At 50.2% G+C, this 10,587-nt stretch overlaps 1 long non-coding RNA gene across 1 annotated transcript; it reads right to left on the reverse strand.

Annotated features, from left to right (window-relative positions):
- Positions 1-400: 400 nt before the first annotated feature.
- On the reverse strand, positions 401-7,387 carry LOC109282925 (uncharacterized). The gene is made up of 2 exons (XR_002089959.2): positions 7,197-7,387; positions 401-3,835 (listed from the first exon to the last, which is right to left on the reverse strand). It is a non-coding gene; the product is annotated as an uncharacterized LOC109282925 (long non-coding RNA).
- Between the last annotated feature and the right edge of the window lie 3,200 nt (positions 7,388-10,587).

A 10,587-nucleotide genomic window follows, 5' to 3' on the forward strand; every position in this document is an offset into this window, starting at 1 on the left:
GCCCCGCGAATGCCGGGCCCCTCCCGCCTCCACCGGGTACCTCTGGGCAATGCCGTCACCACGTTTCTTTCCAGAGGGCGGCTTTCCATTTTGGAGCTCACAGATGGCAACGTTAATTATCCTCCCCGGCGCGCCGGAGCTCCCAAAATAAACCGAGGGGCCAGCGCCGAGTGAGCGGCACAGCCCAAGGTTGGAAGGAGGCATCGCTCCTCACACCATCACACCCATCGCCCCATGCGACCAGTTCTGGCCTGCAACGTGAGCAACACACAACAGCCCCACTCTCGCACCCAGCATCCGCCAGGTTCAGAGGTACTTGCCACTCCTGGTCAGCAACGAGCTGATCTCTACGCTTTGAATTCCCTCTTGAGCATCCGGAGGAGGGGAGATAACAATCTCGTTAGGGAATCTTGCCATATTATTTTTAATTTTTTTTTTTACTGACATATAAATTTATATTTAACAGATTTTACTGACAGGCAATTTTCACTTTTTTTTTTTTTTCTCAATTTCACTGACAGTCGGTAAATTCGCTGGCAGATGGTATAGAGTCACTGTGCCCAAATGAGGAACAAGGAGAAACCAGCCAGGATTGACCACTGCTAGGATCCAGGCAGAAGGCCGCTGACTTCGAAACGTCAGCCTCATCGATCCGCTGTGCTGTGTTCCCATGGCCGACGGGTTTTTGGATCATCTCCAAAGCATCTAAAATTAGAAATATCCCCAACACCCTCCGGGCCTCTCTTTCTTTCGTGCCCGTAGGAGAAATGTTCCATCAGTGTTGTTGATTTACGTGTGCATGAGCGAGTGGGTGTTGTGTGTGTGTGTGTATGTGTGCTGATGCAGCCGCGATGGTCCAGGAAATATGCGAGCGGCAAAGATTTTGGGGGGAGATATCTTTTCTTGGACCAACTGCATGGGTGCATGTGTGTGTGTGTGGGAGTGTGCGTGTTAAGGGGGTGAATGGGAATCGTGTGGGCATTGCAAGTGTGTTTTGGGAGGAGGGGTGCCGTGGGCATGCCTGGGTGTGGTTCTGTTGTGCGTACGTGTGTGTTGTGTGTGCAATGTCTTTGTGCACACCCATGGCTCATGCATTAGTGGAAGGCTTTTGGGGAGTGCTTTGTGCAGGGGAGAGGGAGCTCGCACCTGAGCGGGAGAGGCAGGGGGGTGTCACTGGGACTGATGCGGGTGACGGTGTTTGTGTGGGGGGGGGGTTGTTGGTGGGTGGGAGTGTGGGTAACGGGATACGTCAGGTGGGTGGCGGGATATGGCACGCAAGTGCGGAGGGCAGGGGTTGTGGTGCTAAGGATCTGATGTGTTGGGTGCATCAATGTCTGTGCATGGTACAAATTGTGCACGTGTGTGTGTGAGGCCGGAGCTGAGGTGCGCCGTGCAGAAAAATCCCTGAGGAGAAGCCAAGTTGCCACGTGGGTCTCCCAACACACGTCCATCGCAGGGTCACCAAGGCCCCCCACAGCAAGAGAGGGTCCTGTCCCTGCCCCTGGAGCTCCAGCCTAGGTGGAGAAGCTGCAGGTTGGCTCCTGGCTATTTAGGAGCCTGAAGCCCTGGCTTGAATCTCTGTGTCAGGACCAAATTTGTGCCTGGATCCACTGAGCTGAAAGGCAGGAGGGACCATGGGAGAAGCCAGACACGCCTGCCTGGCACAGACCCAACCGTCCCACCCCATGCTCCCAGCATTGAGCAGATAACTTGTGTCCCATGATAATGCCTTGATGTTCGCGTCGGCAGAAGGTGCGTGCAAACACACGTGCACATACGCACACACACACACCCATGCACACCCCCCATCCAGGACGGGGACCAGGTCAGGCTCTCCGTAGGCTAACTCCATCACACATACAAATGAACGCCACCCCCAACCAGGACAGGGACCCCATGTCCCCACCCCCAGCTTGGCCTAGGTTAACTACATCCCCCACAATGCACCATGGCAGCAGCTAGAGCATCATGGGAGTCTTCTACCATGGTGCATGATGGGAGATGGAGTGTGGCTAGGGAGGAGACTGGGGGGGGGGGGCGGCAAGAAGAATCGGAAAGCTGCCATGCCCACCACAGTATTTCCACCTAAACCTGTTGGGTTTTGACTGAGGGGAAAAAACCAGGATGTTCCCAGGGAAATCAACACTTCCTGGACTCCGAACCCCGCGTTTCCTGAGGAAGAGCAGAAATCCCCTGCAGAAAAAGGGTGTTTGTACCTGAAAGTTTGCAAAGAACAGTTTTTTCTTACTATTTAGTTTGTTTAATAAAAGATATCACATTTACCCAAAGAACCTTGTCTGCTCCCTGCTGTGCTTTTATTTTTAAAGAGTCAATTTTTCACCCTCTGCGTTGCAGAGAAAAGCCCGAAAGCGTGGACCCGAACGGCTGCAGCCCCAGCAGACAAATCAGAACACCCCAGAGTTTTTGCTCAAGAAAACAAGCTCATTACTTTTAACCCTGATCTCTTGATTTTGGGGGGCTGAATAAAGATCCCCTTTGCTGGAGAAGGGTGCAGAGGCCCCATCATGGATGGACCAGCCTTTGCTTTGGGTTTAATCCAGAAGGGGCCAGACACCCCCAGGGTGCCAGGTGCCTAAATCCCTTTGATATGGGTCGGGGGGTGCATTGTGGGGATCCCAGCCTAGGAGCTTTCCTGTTGATGGCACCAAAACCCTCTGTACCCAGTGCAGGGGTCAACTCAGCTCTGTGGCTCCTTTCCAGGGACTGCTGCACCTGAGGTCGCTATGCAAATTCAGCCAGGCCTGAGATCTCCTCCCTCCCCTGCAGCCCTTCCAGGAGCCCAGCTGTAGGGGCAAAAGTGCTGGGTGATTTCGGGTTGTTGTGAGCCCACGGCTTTGCTACGGGACGGTTAATCTTGTGCTGTGCCCAGGCCCAGCTGGGGACAGTTGGCGCCGTGGTCCCAAGAGAACCCCCGCTTTGGTGTTGTTCTGGGTTGCACCGAGCAATGTAGACACTCATCCATGTGCATGCAGCAGGAAGCCAAGCTGAAGGGCCACGTGAGATGCGGAGAGCCGCAGAAGGGGCAGGAGGCTTCAGCATCCTGCCTGGTAGGAACAGGGCAGGAAGCCTGGGGAGGAAGGAAAGAGATGGCCCATGGGGCATGTTCTGCTTCCATTGCTGCCTGTTGGAGATGCTTGTTGGCTTGTTCCTGCCCGAGGCATTGCTTGTTGCAGGGGCTCTGGGAAATGCCCAGTTGCATGCAATGACTTGTTATTGTAGGGTCTCTTGGGGCTCCGCGCATGGGATTGTTGCCCAAGGGCTGCTGCCAAACCTGAGAGGCCCCAAATCCAGGTGTGATCCCAGCTGCTCCCCCTCCAACCTGGTATGGTGTCCCAGGGAGGCCATTCAGGGCCCCTGTATTTGGGACCATGACTCTGGCCCCATCCCTCCATGCCTCAGTTTCCCCTTCCACTCTTGGCCCCTCTTATCCATGTCATTAAGCTACCAGGGTCTGGTTCTATGTGCTTGACCATGACTCTAGCCACATCCCTTCTGTGCCTCAGTTTCCCCTCCCAGTTTTGGCCCCTCTTATCCATTTCATTAATTAATCTACCAGGGTCTGGTTCCCAGAGCACTGTGACGTATCCTGTCCTGGAAAGTAGAGACGGGTTCAGAGAAGGGCTGTGGGGTTGGAGTATCAAAGAGACCAGAAAATATGTCTCGGCAAAGGACTCCGGATTAGCTCACCCAGGAAAGGCTGGGGCATGGGGCCGTTACATCAGAGGCTGCCACGGCAATTATGGCCTCCAGCCTTGTTTGTCTGTGCTTCTATGGATGCAGAAAGTTTTCGGGCGCAGAGATGAAGCTGTGACACCTGCTAACGAGAGATGAGGCTAGACGATCACCTGGACTGGCAAGAAGTAAATCGTTAACACTCAGGGCAGCTGACCAGTGAGGATGGCAATAGATTTTTCTCCTTCTCTGGCCATTTTTTAAATTAAAATTGGGTGTTTTTTCCCCTGACAGAGATGCTCAGCTCCAGCTGTTGCAAGCAGGAGTTTGAATATTAAGCAGCCCGTGACCAGAGATGATGCTTAGGGTCTGATTTGATCTTGGTCTTTGCAAATTTTTTTGGGAGGGGAAAGATATCCCACGTGCTTCCGGCATTGCTGATCTCCCTGCCTTAGAGTCGGGAAACTTTGTACGTATCAGTCCTGCCTGTCTCTTGTCTTCCAGGAATAAATGAGTGGTGAAATGACTGCGTTAAAACCTGCGGCAACATTATGGGAAGTAAATGTCCATTCCGCACTACAATTCATTTAGAAACCCAGACGTGCTAATGGCTGTAAAGCAGCCTCAAATTGCTGTTGGAAACATTATGAAGTCTGTATTTATTGGGTACAGGGTTGATTTAAAACCTGCTGAGTTTCTGTGCTAATGACTGGAGTGAAATCTTCAGTAGTTTGGGAGGATTCAAGGACTTTCATGGAGTCGTATGGCATTGTTATGAATTATTATTAATTATTATTATTCCCTGCAACAAACAGAAGAGACTGGGGACAAAAGGACATGAGATGATTAGTGTACTTGGATGGGGGGGAATCAATCCATTTCTGAATTGTCTGTTGGACATCTCAAGAGCTGGGCTGATTTTGGAGGGGATGACAGTCAGGCCTATTTCTTTCTGCCTCACTGTTGGCTTCAATAAGTTTGGAGGTTTTTTTTTCATTGTGAGCATCTTCCCAGCAACACTGAGAGTCCTGATTCTTATGAGCAGCTGATCCTGGGGGAAAGGTGCTGGGTTAACAGTGCAGCCAGCCCCAAACTTTCCAAAATGGTGTATTGGACTTGCAAAAATCCTGAGATTTTTTTTTTAAGCAAATCATGAGATCTTTTTGTCTCTTGCTGCATTGGTTATTATTGGACCTGGAAGCCCACGCTGTGGATGACCGGGAGTCGGGACACCTGAGGTGCATTCCCAGATTTATGCTGCTAATGGTTTCCATGCCTTGGTTTCTCCATCAATATAGTGCGGGTAATAGCACTGGTATTATTTGCAGGAGGCAGATCAGTGGCTTGAAGTGGTGGTGAAGCAGTTGGATCTTGGGAAAGACTTCTTCCCTGTTAGAGCAGGGAGGCAGGGAATACATACCCAGGGATGTTGTAGACTCTCCATCACTGGAGGGGTTCAAGGGGTTGAACAGCCACCAGCTGGGACAATATAGGTGTAGCAAAGCCTATGTTCTACTATGGGGATAGTCCAGACTTTGCTGGTTGCCTGTGGCAGGTTCGGGTGTGATGGCTTGTGTTGTGTCAGTTGACGGCAGCTTTACGAAGAGTTTTAGATGATGGATTGTAGAGGATGGTTTGGACAGGGCTGGTCCTGCCTCAGGCAGAGGGCTGCACTAGCTGTGACCTCTGGAGAGCCCATCCAGCCCCCTTCTGTGATATAAATACAACATGCAAAGACACGGACTCGGGCAACGCTGAGAACGTACGGTCAAAGCACCACGTTGGTGCTGGGTACAGGACCCAGGGGGATCTGCACATCCTCCGCATCCAGCTTGAACCCTGGCATGTTCCCGGTTTCATATCCAGGACCAGATCCCGAAGCAGAGCTGCCCTTCTTCCCCTTCCCAATTCTCCAGCCCAGTGCTGGGGATGGATAATGCTGCCTTCCTGCAGGCGTTTTATCACCTGAGCAATTGCAAGGCATCAAATGGAGGCTTTTTAAGCTCCCTGAAATTGCACGTGTTTATTTGATGGGTATTTTTTCCCTTCTCTCTCTCTCTATCCTTCTCTTCCTTTCTGATGTCCTGAAGATGTGCTAATTATGAGCGCGGGTTACTCTATTATTGCTTGGCGCCGAGAGCCAGCTCCATAAAAGCCTGACAGGGACCATTAGGACGAAGGGAAGCAAAGTTTTTTGCGTGAGCTGACAAGCCACGGGGAGAGGTTGGTTGCTTTTAGATGCAAATTGAGGAGACACTGGGGAGCTGACAATTCAACCAGCCCCAGGTGGATAGCAGAAGACGGCAATTTTATACTTTCTCTGGACATATTATCAACTATTAAGAAGAAAAAAACCAAACCCCGAATGCATTTTGATGTGCGCTAAAGGAATAATAATAATAAAAAGCCCCTTCTACTTTACTAATAGGCACTTGAATATTTAAAAGTGGCTTTTTTATCTCTTAATTCCCCCGCCCCCACACTTGGCTCTCTGTTTTGTTTGCAAGGCAAAACCTCCGTTCCACTGACTTTGATGGAGCTGACTTTGATGGAAATGTGATCGCTTTACCTGACACATGAGCTGAAGGAACTTCTTGTGTCTAAAGATGGAGGTTCATCTTTTTGTTATAAAGACTCATCAGCCACCTTTGGCCCTTGCTGGAGGTCTCTACCCGAGTTCAGATCAACACAGCTAACAAGAGGACCTCTTGAGGTCCCTTCCCCTATGATAACTCCTGGGTAGGCTACAGTAGGCCTTAAGTTGCTTAGCAGTGATATGGGATAGCATTTGCTGAACCAAAGTTGGAGTAAGAGAAGAAGAGGCAAAGGAAGTGATTAGGCCAGAGGATGTCGCAAGATGTGAGCCATTTTTAGATAGCATAAGGAAGATGGATCGAAAAGAACTAGGGTCAAGGTTAGAAGGTTGCCTTGAGTGCATTTAGTGGTCTGATGCCAGACAAGGCTAATGTTAGATAAGATATAGCTTATATAGGGCATAAGAAGAAGCAGATGAATTCTAATTAGAGTAGCACCTATTAGGAAAGTTATTATAATATATCATACAAAATATTATAGCTAGATAAAGTGTGTGTGCATAGCTAGATATAGCATGTTTACAGATGGATAAGATATAGTGCGGGTGGATGGATATAGTGTGTGTGTAGATGTGTAGATAGATACTGTGTGTAGATAGATATAGCATGAGGATGGATGGATGGATGGATGGATGGATGGATATAGTGTGTGTGTGTAGATAGATAGTTATAGCATGAGGATGGATGGATAGGCAGACACATCTGGTGTGTGTGTGTGGATGGACAGATGGATGAATGGATGGATTAATAGATATAGTGTGAGGATGGATGGATGGACCGACAGGTATAGAATGTGTGCGCATGAATAGATAGAATAGATAGATATTGTGTGAGGATGGATGGATAGACAGACAGATATAGTGTGTGTGCATGTATAGATAGAAATAGTGTGTGTAATATATATTTTACCTTATTTAGGAAGCTTTCTGATACTTTAGCCAAGCCACAGAGTATAAAATCAGGGATCATCTTGGAATCTTCTCTCTCAAACTTCCAACTGCAGTCCTTGCCGAGCAGCCCATCTGTAGATGAACTAAGACACAAGCTCTTTTAAAGCCTCATTTGAAAGCTAAGAGACAAATCCTTTACCCTATCAGGCTGGGCCACCTGTTAGAGCCTTTTTTTTTTTTTTTAAAGCCAATGAATCTTAATCTGATTGGCTATCAGAAATGTTATGCATTTAGATAAATGTGCACTTTATAAATGTTTAACCCAGTGACCCTCTCAAGGGTGCCATGAGATCCTCTCAAGGATGCCACACAAGGTTAGCACGGTCGGTCAAGCGCGCAAATGTGATTCGCAAAATAAACTCAGAGATTTCAAAGAGGAGTCCATAGGGTTAAAAGTATTCAGACCTGTTGTGGCCTTTCTGAGTTTTTTTGCAACAGAAGACATGCTGTATTTTTTCCATAGTCAAAAATCAAGGGAAAACTACCATCTGGCATTTTCTGAGGGGTGCCTTGAGTCCAAAAAAGACTGAGAACCACTGGTTTCATCAGGTGCTCAACATGCCTTACTCCTCCTGCTCAGTTAATAGCCAATTTAATAGTGAAATAAACAATATAAAATCCATCTACCTTTCTGGTTGTGAGTACTTAGTTTTGGTAGGATGAGCTCTTCCTTGTTTCTTGGATTAGATCTGAGTTCTGGCAGCGGGAAGGAGAGGGACAACTAATTTTACAGGACAGGTCCCTTGAGGGACTAGGTGCAAACTTCCCAGCACTGAGACTCTCTGGGTGTGATGCTCATTGATACCAGGATCCTTCTGCATGGCCAAGAAACATCAAGACAACTTCCAACAAGTGTCAAGAAGTTGTAGCTTCCCTGAGTATCAAGCCCTTTTTTCTTTTATTTCTCTCCCTCTTTCTTACAGATGATGATTGCGTTCAGGGATCAGATCTCTCTCTCCGCAGGCGATAACTTTTCGAGTGGCCTTTCCAGCTTGTCCTTGAATTCATTCCAGCCTGACTCTCTCTCCCTCTCTTCCTGTTGATCTGAGGAACGTACATAATTCAAGCCCTTGAATGTTTGTTTAAAATTATTCCCCCCTCCCTTGGCCATTATTTATAGAAGGGTCAAATGAAGCCGGGCCCATGTCCTTTGGTTTGAAAAGGCCATTTTTGACTTTTCTCTAATGGGCTTTTAAAAACCTGTAATAAAATATCGTCAGCTCCTGAATGTCCCCCTCCTCTCTCTCTCTCTCTCTCTCTCTCTCTCTCTCTCTCTCTCTCACACACACACACACACACACACACACACACACACACACACACACACACTCACTCACACACACCCCTGTCTTGGGTTTCAAGGAAAACTGTGTCTTTTGCTCCTGCTGCTTCACTGGGAAAAAGATGAAGAAAAAAGGGATGGAGCAGGTTTCTATCTCACCTGTTATAGAATCATAGAAATTCAGGCTGGAGGGACCTCAGGAGGTCACATCTAGTCCAACCCTCTGCTCAAAGCAGGACCAGCCCCAAGTACATCATCCCGCCAAGGCTTTGTCTAGCTGGGCCTTAAACACCTCCAAAGATGGAGACTCCATCACCTCTCTGGGGGTCTGTTCCAGTGCTTCCACCCTCCTAGTGAGAAAGTTTTTCCTGATATCTAACCTCAACTTTCCTTGCTGCAGCTTGAGCCCATTGCTCCTTGTTCTGTCATCTGCCCCCACTGAGAACAGTCCAGTGCCATCCTCTTTGGAGCCACCCTGCAGGGAGTTGAAGGCTGCTATTAAATCCCCTTTCAGTCTTCATTTCTCCAGACTAAATCAGCCCAGTTCCCTCAGCCTCTCCTCACAAGTCATGTCCCCTAGCTCCCAAACCATTTTTGTTGCCCTCCACTGGACTGTCTCCAACTTGCCCACATCCTCTCTGTAGCGGGGGCCCAAAACTGGACACAGGTCTCCAGCCGTGGCGTGGCCCAGTGCTGAATAGAGGGGAAGAATCGCTGCCCTCAGTCTACCAGTGCAACCCATTTTGTCATTAGACTTCTTGGCAGCAAGGGCACCGTTGTTCTACCAGACTGGATTACCGGGGGGTTCAATCAAGTCCCTTTTCCATCCCTGGCACAAGGCAGTGCCAGCTGCTTCCCACGAAATGGGCAATGAACAGCCCGCCTGCAAGGGCCGTTGCTTCCTGACCTCTCCTAGGAGGTGCTGCCCTAAAGCATGAGGGCTAGTGGCCTTTCCACCCCTCCTGAGATCCTAGCAAATCCCTGCACATTCTCAGATGCTGGTGGGGAGGGAGATGAAGGTGGCAGGGCCACGACAGCCAGCCCAGGCTGCCCCCAGGTTTACCCTGAGGGGTAAGATCTATTGCCCTTTCGGCCGGGACTGGGAACCTGGGAGCTGTGCTGTTACCCTGCATTTGCTTAGCAGTGTGCGAAGGGCAAGGGAGGCACTGGGCGCAGTTAGACCTGGTACACCTGGGTTCATGCCCCTGATCTTCCGGTGACCTTTCATGCCTCAGTTTCCCCCTTCAACCTTTTGGACAGGCCAGGGGTGGCTGAGGAGGGCTTGCTGATACAGGGAGACTGACTAGCCCTACCTCTATGGGGATGCAGCTTCCACAGGCAGAGACGACTTGAGGCAGAAATCCCAGCATGTGGGGGCCCCAGTGGCGATCGGGATGGTTGAGGGACGTTTGAAAGCTCATGGACGGAGGCAGGACAGGGCTGAGGTCTGGAGAAGGGCAGGGGCTCAGTTGAGGTCTGGCAGGAGGAAGAACCCAGGCATCCTGGGTCCCATCTCAAGGGCTGGTCTGGGTCAGCCTGGCCACCACTGGGGGGTCTCTGAGCTCCGTATGGGGACACATGATGCTGTGGGGATGAGGGGCGGGAGGGAATCCCAGGGCTGTGGGCTCTGGAGGGGGTCTTGCCTCACCAGCACCGGATGGCTGGAGGACTGGGGTCAAAGCCTGAGAGTGCCAACCTATGCTAGCAGCTGGGCTAGGGCAGGGGCTCGGCTAGATGGACCCCAGCACCCTCCCACCTGGCTTCTCTATGCCCCTGGGGCCCTGAGCAGGATGGCTAGTGAGCAGCCGGATGGAGGGGGCAGGGCCATGCAGCCATGTCTGTCTGCCCTGGGCTCTATCCTGAGCTCTGCTGTGGTAAAATCCATTGCCTCTCCAGCTGGGACTGGGAGCGGGGCTGTTCCCCTGCATTTGCTTAGCAGTGAAGGAGGCACTGAACTGAGCCTTGGGCCACCTGGGTTCTCGCCACTGATCTGCCGGCATCCTCAAGCAAATCACTGCGTGCCTCAGTTTCCCCTCCAGCCTTGGTGTCTATCAAGCCTGTATCTTTC

This window comes from Alligator mississippiensis, chromosome 15, assembly GCF_030867095.1.
Source record: "Alligator mississippiensis isolate rAllMis1 chromosome 15, rAllMis1, whole genome shotgun sequence".
NCBI lineage: Eukaryota > Metazoa > Chordata > Crocodylia > Alligatoridae > Alligator > Alligator mississippiensis.